This window comes from Equus przewalskii, chromosome 12 (genome assembly GCF_037783145.1).
Source record: "Equus przewalskii isolate Varuska chromosome 12, EquPr2, whole genome shotgun sequence".
In the NCBI taxonomy this organism is placed as follows: domain Eukaryota; kingdom Metazoa; phylum Chordata; class Mammalia; order Perissodactyla; family Equidae; genus Equus; species Equus przewalskii.
This window is the reverse complement of record NC_091842.1, coordinates 26853049-26874869: the sequence shown is the minus strand read 5'-3', so window position 1 is coordinate 26874869 and position 21821 is coordinate 26853049. Positions and strand designations below refer to the sequence as shown.

Below are 21821 nucleotides of genomic sequence, written 5' to 3'. Positions count from 1 at the left end.
CGACCTTAGTAAGTTAAAGATTAAACATCCAAAGAATCACAGTACGAAAAAACACTTTTACTCGAACAGAAGAGGCAGTCACTTTGAGAAGAGAATAGGGACAGGAGGAAGAGTCCACGAGACACTCTCTGGATCTCAGTAGATCTCTCATGTAGAACTGTAACACCACTGTTGTGGTCAAGAAGACAGGCTCTGAGGCCAGCCTGCCTGGATTTGTCTGGCTTTCACCAGTTACCAGCTCTGTGTTATTGAGCAGGTTTCTTATCCCACTGCACCTCAGTTTTCTCATCTCCAGTAGAACTCTCTGAAGATTCCATGCACACTTCTCTTTCATTTCCAAGCCTCTCTTGTAGTTAGGGTGAGGCTACTGAATTCCAGTTCCGGACAATGAACTCCAGGTGGAAGTGACACAAGTCACTTCTGGTCTCAGGCACTTAAGAGCAGGTATGAGTTCTCTCTCTTCTCCTGACTCAAACCTGAAAACCATGTGGAGATAGTAACACCCAAATCTGGCAGAGATTCTCTCAGCCTAGTTCTCTGAGTCACTTTGTGTGGCCAAGTATCCTGTCAATTTCAGTATTTTACATCCATTACCCTCCTTAATCTTATAAGAAACCTATAGTACATTCATTCATTCAATAGATACTTAATGAGAACACTCTAGGTGTGAATACAGCTTTGATCATGTCAGACAAGGTTGCTGCTCTCAAGGAGTTTACATTCCCGTGATAGGGAGGCAAAAGACAACAAGCAAAAAGTCAATTAAATAGACAAGAGGATGAAACATTATGTGGAAGGTACTGTCATTACCACCATTTCACCAATGAGAATATTGATGCTCAGGGAATTTAAGGTACCTGTCCAATGTCACACAGCCAGGAAACGGCAGAAATAGCATTTGAATCTAGATCCACCTGATGTCTTTTAACAGATGTAATATAATATATATAGCATATATTATATATTATATTAAATGCACATTAACATACTATAATACAAATGTACATGTATTGTACATACACAAGTACACACAGTTACACCTTGGCTGAATGCTTTTTCTATTGGAGTTTCCTGTCTACACTCTGACCTGAAATCCAAGTTCCTTTAAAAACAGAGTAATCTGAGTTTTAACTTCCTTCTCCTTGTCTGGCTGCCTTTCTATAATAAATCTCTTTCCTTGTGACAAGTCTGGGGCTCCAGTTACTGGCCCTCCTGTGTGGCAGTAAACACACCTCTGTTTGTGTTCCTTGACTATGGCAAGTCAATTGTTTCCTCACTGGTGTCACTGACATAGCTCCTATCTAACTCAGAAGATTACTGAGATCATTGTCTCAGCTACTATTAGAAACTCTTGTTCACATCCATTTATTCATAAAACTTGTAACTTAGGTCCTTACTTCCTGCTGACCAGAGAGAGACAGAAAATAAATAAGTAGACAGACAAGCTACTTTTAGTTGACGAGAAGTGCTATGAAGAAAATGAAAGAGGTGATGTAATGGGAAGTGATGGGAAGCGGTTGATACAATCGTCGGGTCATCAGGGAAGAACTGTTCATGGAAGGGACATTTGATCCCAGAGCTAAATGACAAGAAGCACCAGCTGGGTAAAGACGTGGGGAGAGGAGCATAGCAAGCAGTGGAGCACCTGGCACCCTGAGACAGGAAAGAACAAGGTCCATCTGAGGATCAGGAGGAAGATTAGTGGTCTAAGTGTCAAGCACAAGGGAGAAAGAGGTAGCACATGAAGTCAGAAAGGCAGGTAGAGGCCAAATCATGTAGGACCTTGAAGGCCATGATGAAGAGTTCAGAATTTATTCTGAGAGTGGGAAGCCATTGGCAGGTTGAAGCAAGGGAATAGTGTCAGTTGATGTATGTTTTGAGAATATCAGCCTGGCTGCTGTTTGGGGAATACTCTATGGAGGTGAGAGAGTGGGAAAGGAGAGCAGGTGGGAAACAGACAGTTGTCCTAGCAACAGGCAATTGCCGGCTGGACTAAGGCAATGGTGGTAGTGATGGTGGTAGGGGGGTTGCAGATGGTAGGTCAGACAGCAGACAAGCTTGGCCCTAGCATCAGGAGTCTTACCCGCGCTGGTAAGGTCATTTCATTCATCTGATGACTCCATAATGCTTTCCCTGGCTTCTTGAACTTTGAACTCTACTCATCATTGGGAGCAAAAGTAGTGGTGGCTTTCTTTCCTCAGCTCTTTTGACTTGGCTTTTTCTGTCTCCAGCTCCAGTTCTTCTTAGATCAGGGGCTTTGAAGTGAGAAAGACCTGGATTGGAATCCTTGTTCCAACACTTACTAGATGATTGACTGGGTAGCTTTTGAGTTTAATATTGCCAATCTTCAGCTTCCTTGGCAGCAAAATGGACTTAATAATAATGCCTGCTTCTTGCAGGCTTGTGCTGAAATGTCAAATGAGATAATATTTGTGAAAATATCCAGCATACAGCAGGTTCTCAATGAAAGTCATTTGGCTTTCACTCTGAGTTATCTCCTTCAACCCCCCACCCCCCACCTTCCTAGACTGGGATGGGAGGCCAGATGTTTCTGCTGAAACTCCAGCACCAGCCTGGTGGCCAAGTCAAATTTGAACCTCAGCAGAGCAACAAATTCCCACTTTACAAGCAAAGTCCCTGCTAGCCCTTATGGTGCCTTCGTGAGAATTTTTAAAAGCTTCCCCCTGGGAGGATGCACTTCTGCTGGGGGTGGCCTGTGCAACCTTCCACAACAGCCTCAATGAGAAAAATTGTGGGTAGATCAAAAAAGGGAGAAAACTACCAATGTGAATATTAATTGTGAATGTCAGGTACCTTCTGGATCATTACCAGTGGGTTTGGGCAAAAATAAAGGAAACCAGATAGTAAGCCTAAGAGAACCATCCCTTTCCATAAGTCAGTGTGGGCAGACAAGGAACGAGCCCCTTTCTGTGCCTCTCAATGACCTGACATGGCATCCCAGTGGGCCACTCAATGGTCCTCAAAGAGGTACAAGTGGTGATGGAATTATGTTCTAAGTCTGTCAGAAACAAACAATCTGCCAAAAGTATACAGTTCTATCTATTTCATCCCAGATAGTTTCCATCCATAAAAATAGAAAAAAAATGCAATCACCCTCTTTGATTCTTACCTGCTTAATTTTCTCCATACCAATTACCACTACACTTCCTAGTCTATATTTTGCTTATTTATCTTAAATTTTGTCTGCTTCTCCCTTCCCCCTCCCGCAACAACTAGAATGTGAATCCCACGAGGGAGGGAACTTTCCTTTTAAAGCTGCATCCTCCCTGGGGAGGACAACACCAGCACTAATAATCACTTACTGGCTGTTAGTTGAGTAAACGAGTGCCAGGCTTTGGGAGTCACCTGGTGGAGAGACCAGCTGTTATCCACATGCAATGCAGCTCTGCTTGTTTTCCCTTTGCATCCTTCTTGGTTTGGTGTGCCCAGGAATCTTGGGGGATGGTGGCGGTAAGAACCAGGCCACATCCATGCCCTGACAACTGTGCCACACTTACCAGGCCTGGCTCTGCCCACGAAGCTCAGTCTTGCTGGTGCCATCCCCAGAAGGAAATGGAGAACTTGGAAATCAGCTAGTCTTGCAAACAAGAAGCCCTATAGTGACAGGGAACTCACTACCTCCTAAGGCTATCTGCCTTCATGCCTTGTACCCTCACTGTTCCTAGATTGATCCTGGAGCCACGTAGAACCAGCTTGCTGTCCCACCTCTTCTGAACCCATCCTAGGCTCCTTGGGAAGTGAACATCCCTGGGCCTTTGCCCTCCTGAGTGGCCATGCCTAGGCAGGAGGACCAGACCCTGAACACCAGCACAGCATCCAGCTTCTAGGGTAATTTTGGCTGAAATGCTGACCCACGTGCACAAGTCAAGACCACAGTGATGGAGGTTCCTGAGGCTTTTCCTGTTCCGCCCACACTGCTGGGGAGATGAAAGGATCTGAGAGACAGTGAGTTCTCTCTTGTAGGGGGAGGCCAGAGGGGACTCCAATGGAGTGCAAATCACAGGATAATCTGAGTAAAGAGGGAGAAAACCAGCTAAGCTCTCTACCGTCTGTCTCCCTCCAAATTTTCCCCCAGTTATCGTTGGAAGGATTCCAAAAAACTTGGCATCATTTACTTCTAAGGAGGAGAACTGTGATGGCAGTTGGGGGGGGGGGGGGGTTCATTGGATACCCTTTAACAGCTTTCAGAACATCTTTCAGGTATTACCTGAACATTTAATAATAACATTAAAAAGATCAAAGAAAACATCAAAGCTTCTTTCAGGATGGTGCTGTTACCTCTGTAGCACCCTTTCTGCATGACAGGTTTCAGATATCACATTCTCTCATCTTCTTTGCGGCTTGCTGAGATATCAGGACCTGCCAAACCAGTTGCAGGATGGGCTCTATCCAGGTCACAGCTCCAGGGGCCTCTGTTTCTCTTATCCCAGCACTATCTTCTTTCTAGAGCACCCAGACCCTGAAGAGATGGGGGAGATAGAATGGTGCCCAGCACTGGTTAAAGAAGAATGGCCGAAAAAAGTCATGACCCTGTCAAAAAGCTGGATCTTCGTTTCCATAAATACCCTGCTCTTCCAAACAAGTGCCCTTTCTCTGCTCTCTCCTCACCCTATCTCTCCTTCTGTGGGCAGATTGGCTCTTTTGGTGGACTGAAGGTTTAGTTAAAGGTAACTAAAATTGTGGGGCTGGCCCCATGACCTAGTGATTTAGTTCAGTGTGCTCCACTTTGGTGGCTGGGGTTCAGTTCCCAGGCAGGGATCTACACCACTCATTGGCAGCCATGCTATGGTGGTGGCCTACATGCAAACTAGAGGATGACTGGCAGAGATGTTAGCTCAGGGCAAATGTTCCTCATCAAAAAATTTAAAAAGTAACAAGTTAAATAAGAGGTTACTTCTGATCAGAGTTCATGCAGCTGGGTTGCTGTGCCCAGCCTGACTGTACCTTTGCTTGCTGAGGCAACATTCAGTCTCTGGACTCCACCTCTGCCCCTCACACGTGTACCTCTCAATCATTAATCCCTGCCTGGTAGTTTACCTGGACCCTGTGAGATGCATCCTCAGGCACAATCTCCGTGAATCTCTATTGCATCCTTGTGGTGATGTTGGATCCCTCTAGTTTTTCAGATGAGGTGACTGAGGTTCAGAGTATGCAGGGCACTCTGAACATAAGCTCAGAGCCTTCAGCTCTAAAAGTTAGCTACCTTCCCCACTCATCCTTGGCTACTTCCTCTTAGGTAAGATGGCACTACTTGCACTTCCTTTTGAGTTTTCATTTTAGTCCCATCCCTACTCTTCTCCTCTGTAACTTTGTTCCATTCTTACCTGAATGTTTCTCAAACTTCAGTCATCCAAGCCTCACCTTCATTTTCTTTCTTTCTTTCTTTTTGCTATAACCATGCAAAAAAGTCTTATTTACTCAATATTTTCCTTTACATTGATTCTCTTCAAAAATTAAATAAAAAACCAAAAACTACGTTAGTTCAAATGAAACTCTGTATGCTACTGTCATTAAGAAATTAATTTTACTCTCCACAATGGAAGAACCTAAAAGTGAATACAGTGAAAGCACATCTTGTTTTTGTTATTAAACCCCTTCAGGATATAGTCGCCTGCCAAATATTTGAGACTAGTCTGTTCTCTTTCTGTTAAAAAGGGGAATTGAGATTTTATCAGTTATTTATTGCTGTGATAATGTTGTGTCGCAATCCTCAAGTCTCAACGGCTTACAGCAACACACATTTATTTCTCACAGGTCTGCAGGTTGTCTGGGAGGCTCAGCTTCGGGCTATGTGTTGGGGTTATGTCTGCTCCACAAGGCTTTCATTCTGAGTCTGGTGGCTCTCCAGGGCATGCTCTTCTTATGGCGGATGGCAGATGCACCAAAATCAAGGCAAACTATGTAAGCACACTCGAAACTTCTGCTTGCATCATACCATTGGCCAAAGCAAGCTACACCATCAAGATCAACCTCGTGGAGCAGAGAACTGTATTCCTCCATTGAGTAGGGGTAGAAAGACATGAGTATAAAGTTAATATTTGCTGAATCACAAATAAGCTCCACCACAAATGAGCGGAAGACACAGAAGGAGCAAACTAAACCTTTCTAATTGACTTAATTGAAGAGAACTAGAAAAGCACTGGCTTAACCCAATCATAATTCATGTGCTAGTGAGCTGAGCTCACTCTGATTCTGAACAAAATCAGGGTTCTTTTAGCAAGGAACAAGATGGCGTGGAGGTGGTGGTGGAGAATGGCCACTGGCCAGGTGTATTTGCCTGCTAAGGCTGCTATAACAAAATACCACACACCAGGGGGTTTAACCAACAGAAATTTATTTTCTCACAGATCTGGAGGCTGGAAGTCCAAGATCAAGGTGCTGGCAGGGTTGGTTTCCTCTTGGCTTGCATATGGCCATCCTCTTGCTGCCTCTTCATATGATTGACCCTCTGTGCACACACCCATGGTGTCTTTCTGTCTGTCCTAATCTCCTCTTCTTATCAGGACACCATGATATCGGATTAGAGCCCACCCTAATGGCCTCTTTCTAACTTAATTATCTCTTTAAAGGCCCTATGTTCAAATACAGTCACATTCTGAGGTACTACAAGGAGTTAAGGCTTCAACATATGAAATTTGGGCGACACAATTCAGTCCACACGAGTAGGAGGAAAACATTTGCCACACTTGGTCAAGTACCTCCCTCCCTCAAAAGTTGCCTGCTTGATTCTGTGTCTTTTCTTTTGTTCCTCTTCCTTTCAATTAATGTTTATTAAGAAGAGTAGACTACATTAGCTGTTTCTATCTCTTTCCATTCCTCATCCTTCACTGATAACCCACAGCCACCAGTTTTCTACTCTTAACTACTCTATTGAATCTTTGGTTTTTTTGGAAACAAGTTTTCTGATGTTCTTGCTGCCAAATGCAACGTATTCTTTTCAGTTCTGAGTCTTTGCTATTCTTGGTAATGATAAACAACTCTTGAATTGCTCTCTTTCATCTTTCTGTGTTCATACCCTGACTTTTCTCAGTCTTCTTTCCCAACGTTGTCCATGGAATTCCCTTTGTCTTTCTTCTGTTTAAACATTATTGTTCTCCAAGGACTTATCCTCATCAACAATTCCTCTCCTTCCAAATGTACACTGTCCATCTCTCTCTCTCTCTCTCTCTCTCTCTCACTGTCAATAATTTTATAAACCACTTTTAAAATCTTGACCTCTCCCCTGAGTTCAAACTTAAATATCCAACTGATTACTAAACATATGCTAACCTCCACATTCCATAGATAACATAGATAAATTAACATGACCACAACTGAATCCAATGTTCCTGCTTCCAAATCTGTTCCTCTCAGAAAGTATTATAACCACCTACCCCAGTTTACCTAATCAAAACCTAGACACATCCTTCAGTGTCTCCTTTCCCTTAACCCCATCTGCCTAATTTAGTTACTAAGGCATCAAGTTCCAAGGAGAAGGAATTCTTCTAGGCATTTCTCAGATTCTTCTTTAATGTATTTACCACTCAGCTACCAAGGTAATCGCTTAGAAATGCATTGTTGACTGAGTTCGCTACTCTCCAGATGAAGTCCAAACTCCCTATCATGTGATATAATGACCACCCCTCTGTCATTTCACAACTTGAACCTGATGTTGAAATAATAGTGAACGTCAGCTGAGGTGACTCCCTGTCTCCAGGGTAAGTTCCTCCTTCTATGTGTGGATAATTGCAGCCAGCCTGGGACTTTAATAGACTAGAAAGGCTTTTACCAGACAAGGACACGAAGGATGAGGTGGACTATCTTTACCTCATCCTGAAAAAGACAAGAGAAGGTTATTTAATTGTAGTCACAGTAAGCAAACCTTTCAGCCAGTCTGAAAGGTACTGGCTGAATATTGTGATTGCTTTTACAAGCCATTTGGAGAAGGGGATGGAGCAGAGAAGAGCCGGATCCTTTTCTTTGGGTAGGTCATAGACTTCCCCTAAAGGTATGGGTTCCTATCACCAATCATCCCTGAGCCTGGAGAAAGTAAGGAGAGTATGGACGGGGCACTGAGTAAAGGCATATGACTAAAAACAGTCTCGCTATAGGATAAAGATAGCAGTGAAAGTGTCAGGATGAGCAATCTGCTAGATTTTAAATTCTTGGAGGTTGTCAGTTAAATGATACTCCTTTAACCATTGATAAATCCAGACAGTAAAAAACAAAGTTTTTCTATTTGATTAGCAGATTGCATTTCTCTACTAGGCCAAACAAAACTCTGGCATATTTAGTGGACTCCAGGAGGAGTATATCACAGTATCTCCACATTCTAGTGGATGTTTTAAAAGACGGCTGTAAGAGAATTGCTTTGTCAAGGGCCAGAAGAGCAGGAAAGCAGATTGAAGGCGTGCATGGGCATGGTAGGCAGACAGGCGTATGTGGGAACCTGACGCTGTGTGACTTTGAGGAATATCACTTAATCTCTCCAAGTCTTAGTTTCCTCCTCCGCTAAGGAGGACAAATAATAGTGCCTGAATCAAGGGTGACTATGGACATTAAGCGGGATTAATATATGAGTTTGATTGGCATAGTGCCTGATACTTGGCAAGTGCTTGATAAGTGATTGATATTATTATTACCATTGTTGTTATTATTACTCAGCATTTTTAAGAAGAGTCATAGACCCTCAGAGATCCTTTTCTTTCTTCGCCAGCTCACTTGAATCTGCTAGGTATGTTCACACTCCATCTCTGGGTTATGGTGAAGCCCTCATAGTCCTCACCTCCCTCCCTCTTCTGGACTCGTGGTTTGGGGTCCTAGAGGCCCCAGGAACTGAGTCTGTGGTTCATTCTTCACCAATGCCACTCCACCCATCTTTGTTTTCCCCGAAGACAACCCTCAGGGTCTTGATTTTAAAATGATTTTATTACTTGATTCCAGAAAGAGGAGAAACCACCTCAAACATGAGCCATTGGGGGAAGGGACACCTTTTTGAGGTGCCCATATTGTTCTCACAGTTATGACACGAGGTCTGCAGATGCCACATCGAGATGAAACACGACAGGATTTATAAAATGGCTAGGACAGTGTCTGGCACGTGGCAAATGCTCAATAAATGGTGGTTCCCCTCCACTGCTCATGACCACCCTAAGGTTCGGGTTGTCATGGGAATGACATCGCCATCCCAGCTGCATACACAAGCTTCTCTGTATGGAGGTCTTGTCCCAGGAGTGAGATGGGATACCCTGGCCTTTCAGTTTTCTGCTTGACTCTGTCACTGTCTCTTTGTCTATCTATGGGAGTAATTATGTTCCCCGCCCTCCTCTCTCCCTCCCATCCTTCCTGTCTTTCATCATTTTCTTTATCAGTTTCTCTTACTATTTTTATCCAGCTCTTTCTTTTCTTTTTTCTCCTTCTTCCCTCCCTCCCTTCCTCTCTTCCTCCCTCCCTTCCCCCCTTCCTTCCTTCTCTTCCTTTCCTTCTCTCCAAGTCTTTCTATCTTTCCTCATTCCCTCCAGTCCACCTTCCCTCCCTCCTTCTTTTCTTTCTCAGTTGCTCTCAATATTTTAATCTTTCTCTTATTTTTCTTTCTTTTTCCTCTGTTTGCCTCTCCTTTCTTCCATCTCATTCCTTCCTTTTCTTTTTTCAAGATCTAACATGGAGAGCTTTTGAGCTCATAACCAAGGAAAGACAAAAATCACATGAGTTTCTTGTCATAAAGAATGTCATATCCCCAGATGAAGACAGAAGACCCAAAGGGAAATGGAAGCGGAAGAAGGGCAGGATGCAAACGAAAGGCCCCTGCAGGTCCCACTGAGTCCCAGTTTGCCCAGACCTCTTCCATTCCTTGTCTCAAAGCTTCATCTGCTGGGTTTTCCCTGTGACAGTCTTGGGCAGGTCCAAGACAAACTCCACCTGTCGGGAAAAATCAGTGCAGAGTGGGCTGTCCATGACTCTAATGAGGTTGGATTTTTCAGAGGAAAAACAGGTTGAGGGGAAGCTTTTGAGGCTGGAGGCTCCAGGTGAGTGAGGCCTGAGCCTGGAAAACTCCCAGGGAATCCCCCTGTGCAATAAGAAGCTGCAGAAAGTCCTCTGAAACAAGGACAAGAGAAGAATGGCTAGAACTGGACACAAAGGTCAGTCAACTGATCTCTGACATTCTCTAGGACCGGGGAGAAGCAGTACGGTGAACACAACATGACATGTTAGACACCTGAGCTTTGACATCAGACTCTCTGGGCTCTAGTCTTTCCTCTACCACTTGCCTCGCTTTGATAAGGTCACTTGGCTTTTATGAAACTCAGAGGATAACAACAACTTTGTTGAGTTCTTGTGAGGTCAAAATGAGATTCCGAGGCTAAATTGTTAGTGGTTAAAAGTGTAATCTGGGGGCTGGACAGCCTGTATCCAAATCTTGGCCCTGCCACTTACCAGCTGTGTGACCTTGGGCAAGTTATATAGCTTCTCTGAGCCTCAGTTTCTCATCTGTAAGATGAGGGGTTGTTGTGAGGATTAAATGTGTTAATATTTGTGAAGTGCTTGGAATAAGGCCTGGCACATAGAAGCACCAGATAAGGTCTATTATTATGGGGCTATTTGGATTCCACTGCTGTTTGGCATTTGTCAGAATCCAATCCTGGACCCGAAGAATAAGGAGGAATTTGAGCCAAAATATAGAGCCCCTGAGCCGTGGGGTTTACAATGAGAATACGGGGAAGACGAAAGACTCTCTCTAATACAAGGGTTGTAGAAACAGGCCCAGATGCAGTCTAACAGAGTCTGGTGTATGTGTAGGGAAAGGTTAAGGTGCAGAGGTGTGGGTCAATGTCCAAGCACATTTCTGTCGGAAGTTGACAATGTCAAACCTCTGGCAGGTAAGGGACATGTCACTCAAGGAAATCTAGGAAACACTAGGCAAATGGGGCTCCAAAGGGATCCTCTATTGAGACAACTCTGTGTGCCAAACACAGAACTAAACTATGCTATATATGAATTCATTTCATTTCCCGTGAAGTAAGTATGACGATTGGATCTCCATTTTATAGATGTGCAAACTGTAGATCGGAGAGGTTAAGCAAATCATTTGGGCTCATGGTCCCCAGTCTTTATTTTCCTCTCTTCTCTTGTATCTAGCTTCTCTCCATCGCTCTCTGTTGTCCTGGGGATATGAGGTGAGCCTGGTCTCAACCTACAGTCCTGCCTACTCATCCAATAAGCCACTTGAGAGAGAGCTGGAGTCCTGACCTTTATTATCCTCAATTTCTCCTTTTCCCCTGCCCTGGATGTCTGGAGGAATAATTGAGGGGATATACAGTTGGTGGCTGTGGTGGAATTCTTAACACTGATTTTGCTTTATCCCAGATGATGACACCCTCTGATCCCTTCTCTCTTGGCCCTCATCCTCACCGCAGGTAGTGAAGGTATCTGCAGTCCTGGCCCCGCAGTTTCTGTCCCATGACCTGGACCAGCTCACCAGGGAGCTGCAGCAGCATGTGAAGTCAGTGACAGCCCCGTATAAGTACCCGAGAAAGCTAAGGCCTCTGAGCTCCCATCCTTCCCAAACTTGAAGAAGTGGGGCTGGTTCTGCTCTTGTATTTCTCATCTTCAGCCTGAGAAAAGGCCTCTAATTCCAACTTTCTGCCTAGCTATGACCAAGAAAGCCCAAAAGGACAATCCAGCAACTGTCCAGATGCCTGAAAATTGGCCTTAGCCTTTAACTCACTCTGAACTGAAAGTCGAATGCTTCCATGGGAACAAGTTCTAGCCAATACCTGGCCTACAGTCCCACTCTCTGCACCAAAGTCTTGCTATATTATTCAGGATTCTCTCAGTTGCAAGGGACAGAAATCCAGCTTGAAGTTTATTGCTCACACAATTGGTAAGTCCCAGGAGTAGGTGAAGCTTTTCTCATGACTTGTAACAGGCATTCAAATGATGTGGCCAGGGATGTCTCTTTCAACCCTTGACTCTCCTTCTTTCTGTATTGGCTTCATTTCTTGAAATGCTCTCCCTTTGTAATGGCCTCCAGAAGCTCCAAACATACAGGTTTAGCGGCTTAGCAGATCCTAGGAGAAAAAGAGCATCTCTTTCCCCAAAGGCACCAGCAAAAGTCTTCAAGTCGATTCTCTTTGGACAAATTCAGGTCATGTGTCCATCTTAAACCAATCCCTGTAACCAGGGGTTGGGATACTCTGATTGGCCAGTTCTGGGTCATGTGATCACTCCCCCCCTCCCCCGCCCCCCGAGCAACTGCAGGAAGGATGGGAGAGAGAGCTGCCCTACACCCTTGACATGGACTGAGTGAGGGAGGGGTGGCTCCCTACAGGAAAGTGGAAATGTTCCTACCAGAAAAGGCAAAAAGCATAGAATCCACTAAACTTGTTTTCAGCTGTTTTAATACTGGAGCAGTGAACTAAGGCTTGGGGGTTGACATGGAAGGGGGACCCAGTTTTTGGAGCTGGGTATAAGATAGGAGTTTCCCCCAGGGAAAGAAAAACGTTTTCCTTTTTTGAGTCTGGGGTAGAAGGTGAGAGCAACCACGTTAAGCCTAAAGCCCCCCAGATCCTATGTAACCTGGATGCTCACTGACACGTTGTCAGCACAGGCTAATTGTCATAGGCGGGTTTTCTGAGAAGCAGACTCTGGGAAGGAGATTAACCTGCAAGAGGTTTGTTAGGGAGTGCTTTGGCGTCAACACCTGGGGAAGGAGATGGAAGGGAAGGGAGTGGGATTGGTCAGAAGGTCAAGTTGTACTATGATGTAGTTGCACTATGAGGCCTCAGCTGACCCCATGGGGAGTTCTGAAGCTCGGACAACCTTTCAGAGTTTCCTGAGCAGGTGGATGGGGTAAGGGGTGGGCCTTTATAGCCCCAGGTGGGTCAGGCATGGATGCAGCTTGCCCTGGGAAGGGGGTGTGGTGCTAGGAGAGACAGCTCTCCTTAGCTGTGCACTCCCCAAAGAGGTCTGGCAGTGGGGGAGTAAGCCTTTTATTCCTGAGGGGGGATCTTAGCACATTAAAGAGTCCTTCACACCGATTTTCCGCGTCAAACTGATAGAGAGGCAGTATAGCACAGCCTCTGGAATCAGACTGTTGCATTCAAAATCCATCTCGTCACTTGCTTACTCAAGAATCTCTCTGTACCTCAGTTTCCTTATCTGTAAAATGGGGATAATGATGTTACTCCTTCACAGGCTGTTAAGAAGAAGAGTTGATATTTGTAAGGCATAAGGCACTTAGAAGAGTGACTGGCGCATAATAAGCATTGAATAAGTATTTGAAAAAAAGACTAGAAATCCCATCACACCAAGCATATGAATTTTGAGCTGTAACTGAATATTTAGGAGGATCCAGTGGAGGGGGTCCTATCACACAGTGTCACAGTGTCTTACTCAATAGATGCGTCTCTTTTTACAAGTCTCTCCTCTAGAACGCCCTGGGCAGCAGGTTCTTTCCACCTCCTCCCTCCTTCCAGGGACCATACCCTTCTGCTCCCGTCTTCATGATGTGCAGAGTAAAGCCTTCTTCCTAGCATTAAACCTGGATCTCCCTTGTGGCTTCCTTCTACCCTCTACGTGCCAAAAAGTAAATATTTTAGGTTATACTGTCCTTGTTGTATACTCTGCCCTGGTAGTGTGAAAGCAGCTAGAGACAACTGTAAATGAATAGGTGCGGCTGTGTTTCAATAAAACTTTATTTACAAAAATAGGAGGAGGGATGGATTTTTCCCAGAGGCTTTAGTTTGCCATTCCCTGCTCTACCCCACTGTGGTTTTTATGAATTCCTTCCTCAAGAAAGTCAGTCTTGCCTTATGAAAGATTCCCACATCCGCTACGAAGATACTTTCTCCATATCAGTATCCCTATTGTTATTATTTTTATTAAACCCAAGACCATCTGACTCCTAGACCAATGCCCTGGCAAGCTGAACCATATAATGGGAAGCCTCAGGGAATTGTCTTCATCATCCATATATTTGGATTCAGGAATACTAGAGATGGTGGGGTCCTTGATATGAAACAGTCCTTTTCACAGGTGAGAAAAGTGAGATAAGAGAGATTTTATAGTTCCCCTAAGGACACACCAACAAGAAATGACTGAGGTGGAATTCAAAACCAGGTTTCTTGTCCCTTAGATGTCTGTTCTCTCCAGTTCAGACTAGTGACCACAGCTAATATTTTTGAGGGGTTAGAAGGGAGCCTATTTTGCTAAAAGGGAGGAGAGGCTGCAAAATGATGGCTACATAACACAACATCACCTGCCATTTATTGAGTACTTGCTGTATCCCCAACCACCCTGCAGAGTTAGGTGACCAGATTTTTTATTTTCTAAATGGGGCCACTTTTGAGAGTAATGGGGCATTCTTTAAAAGTATTTCTGGAACACCAGGAATAAATTAGGACTCTCCAGACAAACCAGAATACATGGTCACCTTACCTCTGAGGACACTCATTACCTTCTGTCTGCTCCCCGACAGACACTGCCTCCCCTGCAGCCTTCCAAAGTGAAAGCTATTGTTTTTCTGATGCACATTGTCACAGGCGAAGTGGTGAGGTTGGTGTCCTCCACGCCACTTCCAAACCATCTTTCCTCCTCCTACCTTCAACAACTCCAGACCCTGGGGAGCCCATGCCTTTGGACCTTAGATTACCTGATCCCACTCCCTGTTGCTGTCCTCTGATCACTTCCCTCTCACCCTCTGAGGACTTCAGCTCCTCACTTGCCCTTCTTCCATACTCTGCCATCATTTCCAGTAATGTCAATATCCAAAACCCTGGTCTTTTCTCCTACAATTGGTATGTCCATGCCATCTCAGCCACTCGCTCTTATGGCCACACTCTAGAGATGGCAGCCCCTCTGAAAGCCTGGTTTCAAGCTTCCCATACTCTTAGATCCCTTCTCTAGTTGTCACATGGCTACAATTCCTTATCCTTTTCGTGGCCCCCAACCTCCTGATCCCATTTCGCAATCTTTTTAGTGCCCTCCTTTGTGAACTTGGATTCCATGGCTCATCTCTCTGGTCATGACCCCCTTAGCTCCCGTATCCCCTCCTCCTCCTACCTCCTCTACATCCTGTAGAATTTACCAGGCAAAGTCACAACCTTGGTTGAACCTACTTACTTTCCGTACTGTCGACGCAAATAACCAATAACCAATCTATAGATAAGATAAATAAGGTGAGTTTTACCTGAGCCAGAGTGAGGATTATAACCCAGGAAGGCCTTAGAAAGTGTTCTGGAGAAGCATGGTTTTCAGTATAGTTTTATATCTTTTTAGAACAGAAGACACACCCAAGATACATTTTGATCAAATGCAAAGAGGTATTTAGTTGCAAATTAGCAAGTCAACATGAAATCAGTTGGGAAAGGGACTAATCAGGGAGTTACCAATAGGGTGTTACCAATAGGATGTTACCAATTGGGTGTAGGAGGGGAAGTGTGCATTCTTTTCCTAAGAGAGTGCATTTTTTAATGGTTAAAGCAGATGTACAATGTATATTTGATAGGCCACAAGTCAGGCTTCTTTACTTCAAGCCGAATCAGTTTTGAACCCAAATATTTACCCTATACACTTCAATGTGTGAAAATCTCTTGTCCCTACTGCTTCCAGGCCTATCCTGGAGAAAAAGAACATCACCGTGAGGCAGGCTGGCTTCATGGAATCACAAACCAAACCTCCCATGGGCACTTAGAAATGTCCTAACATCTCTTTGTAAGTTTCTCTTAGTGGTTCATTCTCTTAATCTCTGAATCTATTTCTCTTCATACCCCATTCCTACTTTCAGTCTCACCTGAGCACTTGACTCGTGTGTCACTAATAAAATAGAAGGCTTCACACAGGGGACCCTTCACTTTCCATCCCCCATCTACAAATGTACCTGGAGCTCTACCCATCCTCTCTCTTCCCTCCAGTTATACCTCAGAACGTGTCTGTCTCCCTCTCCACAACCAACAGGTGCTCTTGTGCTCTTACAATAAAGATGAGCATCCTTCACATGAGTGATGAGATCTGCCTGATGTGGCCCATTCCTAATTCTCCATCATGTTCACCAGTTCCCATCTCCCATGCCCAGCCCCCATTCCCCTTTATGCTCCCTTGGAAAGAATCTTCAAGTCCTTTCCAGAGGCTGGGGTGGGAATGAGGGAAGGCAATGTGGGAGATAAGGCTGGTGATCTAAGCAGACCTGACAGCAACGACTTCTATGTGTATTAAGGATTTGGTATCCTAAAAGCAATGGGAAACTACATTTGCACGGTGAAGGCAGACCTCTGCCTGTAGGAGAATAAAGGCATGTAGAGGATTAGGAGGCGATGCAGAGAGAACACTAGGAGGCTATTCCAGTGATCTAGATGAGAGAGGCTTCCTGGACTAGGGTAGTAGCAGTGCAGACAGAGAGGGGGTGTGGATTCAAGAGATAGTCAGGAAGCAATGGTTGCAGAGAAAAATATAGGTTCTGAAATTTATACCACTTCATTCAAAGAGAAGCAAGAGCTTGGTTCATTCTTTCATTCATTCATTCACAAAATATTTATCAAGGTCCTGGTGTGTACCAGGCAGTGGATACTCAATGATAAGGGAAGAAAAGTCTCATGTGACATTCTTTCTAGTGTGGTAAAGACACATTAATCAAATAACCAGAAAAATAAATATAAATGATACACTTGAATAAGAGATACAAGGACAAGTACCAAGTGTTGTGAGAACGTATGGGAGCAGGATCTGACCTCGTCTGGATGAGAGTCAGGGAAGCCCTACCTTGAGGTCATTCTAAACGGTAAATCTGAGTTAACCAGATGGAGAAGGGAATGCAGGAATGAGGTGGGGAGGCCCTCCAGGCAGAGGAACAGCACAAGCCTTCTGTACCCCTTTGGGTTACAGAAGACCAGTATAGCTAAAGAACGCAAGGGATGGTGACGAGTTTAGAGAGGTTGGCAGGAACCAAAATGTGATAAAGATCTTAAAGGTCATGTAAATTACCTTTGTTTTGATGATCAGAGCTAATTTTTTGTGGGCAGAACAAACTAAGTAAGACATTGAAGACATGAACCCCACTCTCATCTAAGAATTCCAAGAATCGTGTCTTTGAAATGCTAGAACCTGTCCCACGTTGGAGCCCTGCCTCCTCCTCAGTCGTCTGATCCCAACTGGCCCCGGACAATCCAGGCTTGACATCAAGTCATGATCCATCTCAGCATTTCAAGCTCTTTCCAAGTCTCTTGTAAGAACAAGAGAAAACTTTCCATTGTTTCCAGTCAGGACTGGGAGCCCCAACTGCCAACCCCTTTCCAGAGACTCTCAGACCTCTCAAATTTCCTTCCTAGAACCATCAATCCAGTGAAGAGATTCCAAAATACTGGGACCAGAGGGAGGTTAAGCAGCTTCTTGGGAAGAATTTCCATGTCGTCGTCTTTGACAAGGAGAGGGACGTATTTGTGATGTTCTGTAAGTACTTCCACAGAGGCCACGGGAGGCAACGGACCTGACATTACAAGCGTGGTTCCTGAATTCTTGGGCACCAAAATCTCCAAAATCTATCAAAGCACCATGCCACAAATGGTCTTCAGATACCCAAAGAGTTTGGACCAAGATGCTAATCAGCTACAGTGCAACCCTCCTCAAAAATCGAATTCTTGGAATGGGTAAAATACCTTCCACTTAATCCAGGCCTGTGACTATAACAATAATAAAGCTGATGGCTAACACTGACTGAATGCCATGGTACACCAGGCTTTGTGCTGAGCCATTCTATACATCATCTCATTTAATCCTCACAACATACTTTTGAAAGTAGCTACTATTGTTGCTCCCACTTTACAGACGACTAAACAGAGTCCCAGGGAGGTGAAGAAACTTTTCCAAAGTCACGCAGCTAGTAAGTGCTGGAACTGGCATTGAAACCTAAGCAGGCTGACTCCAGTGCGTATGCTGGTAACAGCTGGACTGAATCCCCCCGCTTCTGGCTTTATGTGACTTATCAAATGTGCTGTATTTAACCTACCTGAGCTGGTGTGGCCAAACTGGGGACCCGAATCATGCAAGTAAAGGACTTGGCACAGTGTCTGGCATGTTGTAAGCACTTGATAAATGACAGCTATCATTGCTATTCTTATTCCTATTGTTATAATTATTTCCAGTGCTCACCTAAGGACTCTGGCCCCTTCCCCAGTTTCTGATTTGCATGTGAGAGCCAAAGCTAGGGACCCTGTCTCCCACCCTGAGACGCAGAGAAGGGTGACAATGAAGCTGCTTCAGACGTCTCTTTTATTTAACACACAGTTACCATTTATTGAGCCCGTACCATGAGCCAGACCTGAGTTTGTGGTTTACACACCTGCTCTCGTTGCCTCCTCAAAACAAGACTCTTAGGAAGGGCCAGCGAATTGCCCCACGATACAGATCAGGGAACCCAGCCTTACAGAGGTTAACTGCCTTAGCCCAGGCCACACTGTAAGTAAGCTGCAAGGCAAAAAGTTCAATTCGAGCTCTGATCCCATCACTTCCTGGGGGGTGAAAGGAGGGCTGGATTGCATCACGCAGGCCTTTTAAATCTCACTGAAATGGACTCTCATCCACAGGGTGCGGTGTTTAAGGTCTGCGTGGCTAAACAACCATGATCTGCTGCTTTTAAATGAGAGGCTGCGGTGGCCCTTTCTGTACTTACCTGACACCTGGAGTTATGCGAGTGCCCACTTGGTTCTGGGGAAAGGCAAAAGCAGCCTCATTTTCTTGGAAGCAGGATGTCACATTGGCCCCCTGGGACTGCGGCCATTATGTTTCCTCCTGCTCCAACTCAGCGCCCATTTGGCTCCAGGGGAGCTGCGGAGCCGCTGCTGGGAGAGCAGGTGGCCCTGGAGGCACTTGGTTTGTAAAAGGAGGGGTGATCATCCAAATGTGGAGTGTCCAGGGCCTCTGACGCCACTCCTCCTGCACAGCCAGAAACTAACGGAACGACCAGCAGGCAAGTTTTAATTTCCCTTCCGTGTTGGAGCTGGTCCCTGATTTCTCTCCAGAGGGCTGGGTGCCTGGGCCAAAATCAAAGCTCAGGGAACTATCCCACAAGGAAGTCCAGTGTCTCCTTTCCAGGGGTAGTGGTACTTGTCACAACCTCCTCGTCACTTTACAGCCGGATTCTCTCCACCAGACTGAAAGGCAGTATGGTATAATGGTCAAAAGTCAAAGCAACCTGTCTTCAGATCTCCCTTCCTCTGCTTAACTCACTGGGTGACCTTGGGCTACAAGTTTAACCTCCATTGGAAAACTTATGCTGTCGCACACACACACACACATGCTTTCTGGCAGAACATGAGGAAGCACCCAGCATAAATATTTTTCTTGGTTTTCTTCTTCATCTGGAGTGGAAAGCTATGTTAAAGGAAAAATAAGGAATAGAAGAAAATGTCCCAACATGCTAAAAGAGTTAGTATCTTGGTGAAAGGAGAGTAGGTTAATATTTTTCTGATTTATTTAATAATATCAGGTACTATGTTTGAAATGTAAAATAACCTAATATATAATTAAAAGACACAAGGAGTGCCATTTGCAAAGCAGCAGAACCGTTAGTAGAACACAGTGATGGTGTTTATGGGCAGTGTTGGCTTTCAGAGTCCTCATTAGTGTGAGCCTGAACAATGGCCCCTCTCTTCCAGATGCACCCTGGTCTGAAAAGTGCAGGGCGCTGTTCCCAGTGTTGGAGGAGTTGGGCAGAAAGTATCAAAACCACTCCACAGTCACCATCACCAAGATCGACATCACGGCAAATGATATTCAGCTAATGAACCTGGACCGGTACCCCTTCTTCAGGCTCTTCCCCACCAGCTCTCAACAAGTGAGGGGCTCTTGGGGCTCACATAACTGGAAATGTTGTTGTGTCATTAGCGCAGACTCGGTTTCTTCCTATCTGCAGCTCTGCCTTCTATTAAATCAGATTCGTTCTCAGCTCCAATGACCCTCTCATGTTCATGTTAAAGAGTGTTTTCCTTTAGCTTCCACAAAAGTCTCAAGACTCAGATGGGGTCCAACTTAGGTCAGTTGCTAGTCCCTGACCCAATCATTGTGGATGGAGGAATTTTTATTATCCTTCTCTTGGAGCCATGGTAATGGAGGCTCAGAGAGGTTAAGCAACCTGCCCACCGTACTCAGGTGGTTAGGAATGGAATGGGACTCTGGATTTACCTATGGAGCAATCCTTGCAGGAAGAGGCTACCATTTTGACCCTGTTCTGTTTCCTTCCTAGGTTGTACCGTATAAGGGAGAACACACCATGAAGGGCTTTTCAGACTTTCTGGAAAGTCAAATCAAGACCAGGCTTGAAGATGAAGATGAGGTAAGGTGAAAAAGCAGCACCCTGGGTTATTCTTTCCCAAACAGAATCATCAAGACCTCAATGGACTAGGAAAGAGTGTGCCAAGAATTCCATTATTCTTGTGCACTCTGGAGATACCCGAAGATGGCTGAGCAACCATCCAGTTTGGATGATTTTATTTCAAAGGCACTTTCTACAAAGAAGCAGAAACAGCAGACTTTAGAAACACTCGGAGGGGCAAAGGCTCTGAGGTCTCACACAGCTCCCAAGACTGCTTCCCTGGGTCCACCGTTCCTGAGTTGGTAACCAGATTTCTTGATGGCATACTGCCCTGTGGCGTTATTCTCCTGATGGATGGGATGACAATCCCCATTCTCTCCTAATCCTGTTCATCCCTCAGTGAGGCCATCTGCTGGAAGGTGCCATCTGTATTAGTTAGGACCCTTCAGTTACCAATGTCAGAATCACTACTCTTGGACTTAAGCAACAATGGGAATGTATCCTATATAACTGGTGGAACATCAGGTATGGGTGGATCCAGAAGCTCAAACTCGTTTTCTGTCTCCCCATCTCTGTTTTCCTCTATGTTGGCTTCATTCCAATGTAGTCACCTCCCCCATGAAGCGTCAAAGATTGCCCCACAGATCTAAACTAATATCCTTCCAGCTTAGAAAGAAAGCACCTACTTCTTAGTAGTCCTAGCAAATGTCCTGGACAGGCATCTAATTATCGAGGCCTGGGTCACATGCCCAGCCCTGGAGCCAGGCATGGGGGCAGCCATATCTGTGGACTTAAGAGTGGAGGAAGGCTGGTTCCCCAAAGGTCCTGTTCTTGGAGGGGCAAAATCACAGCTGAGAAAGTCCCCACCCAAGCCAAATGAACCTTTGCATCTAAGAGGATCACTCAGGTGCCTCTCTCTGGGCACTTCTAGAAAAAGTGACCTTGGCAATTACAATCATGATTATCACATATTTCTTGCCTCTTTATCTTCCTTCTTCCTTCCCTCCCTCCCTTCTTTTCTTGAATAGCTATGATCTATTGAACAAAGTGAAGTGATAGAAGAGGACGTATTAGCTGAGGAAGAAGAGGTACCTTTTATGCAGAAAGAGTTACCTGAGCAGAAGCTGCCTGAGCTGGAGAATGGGACCAAGCCGGAAGAGCCAGCTGAACAGAAGGAAACAGCTCAGAAGGAGGAAAGGGTGGCTAAGCCAAAAGGACCTCCAAGACAAGAGAAGAAACCACGAGTCAAGGAAGAACTGTAGCTTCTCCAAAGCTGGGAGGGAAGGTGCCCATTTTCCAGGTCCTGGCATCAGTTTCTAAGTGGATCTACTCCAATAAAATTATATATCATTGTGGTAGGTGGGTGGGGGCTGGATAATAAAAGCCCCTAAGTGTCTTTGGCTCTGCTTTATTCATTAGTTCCCACTTTTTCCTGGTTGGTGCTGCCTTAGAAGAGCTGTTTGGCCTGGAATTCAGACATGGCTGCAAGGGAAGCCATAATAGCCACCTTTGATGAGTG

The 21821-nt window shown here is 45.0% G+C and overlaps 2 long non-coding RNA genes across 2 annotated transcripts; one reads left to right on the top strand and one right to left on the bottom strand.

Moving 5' to 3' along the window:
* Window positions 1-36: 36 nt before the first annotated feature.
* Window positions 37-18941, bottom strand: LOC139074910 (uncharacterized). Its single transcript, XR_011524886.1, has 4 exons — window positions 18662-18941; window positions 4300-4480; window positions 2084-2406; window positions 37-476 (listed from the first exon to the last, which is right to left on the bottom strand). It is a non-coding gene; the product is annotated as an uncharacterized lncRNA (long non-coding RNA).
* LOC103566613 (uncharacterized) lies at window positions 17322-21700 on the top strand. The gene is made up of 5 exons (XR_011524887.1): window positions 17322-17442; window positions 18576-18958; window positions 19647-19825; window positions 20234-20323; window positions 21331-21700. It is a non-coding gene; the product is annotated as an uncharacterized lncRNA (long non-coding RNA).
* The last annotated feature ends 121 nt before the right edge of the window (window positions 21701-21821 follow it).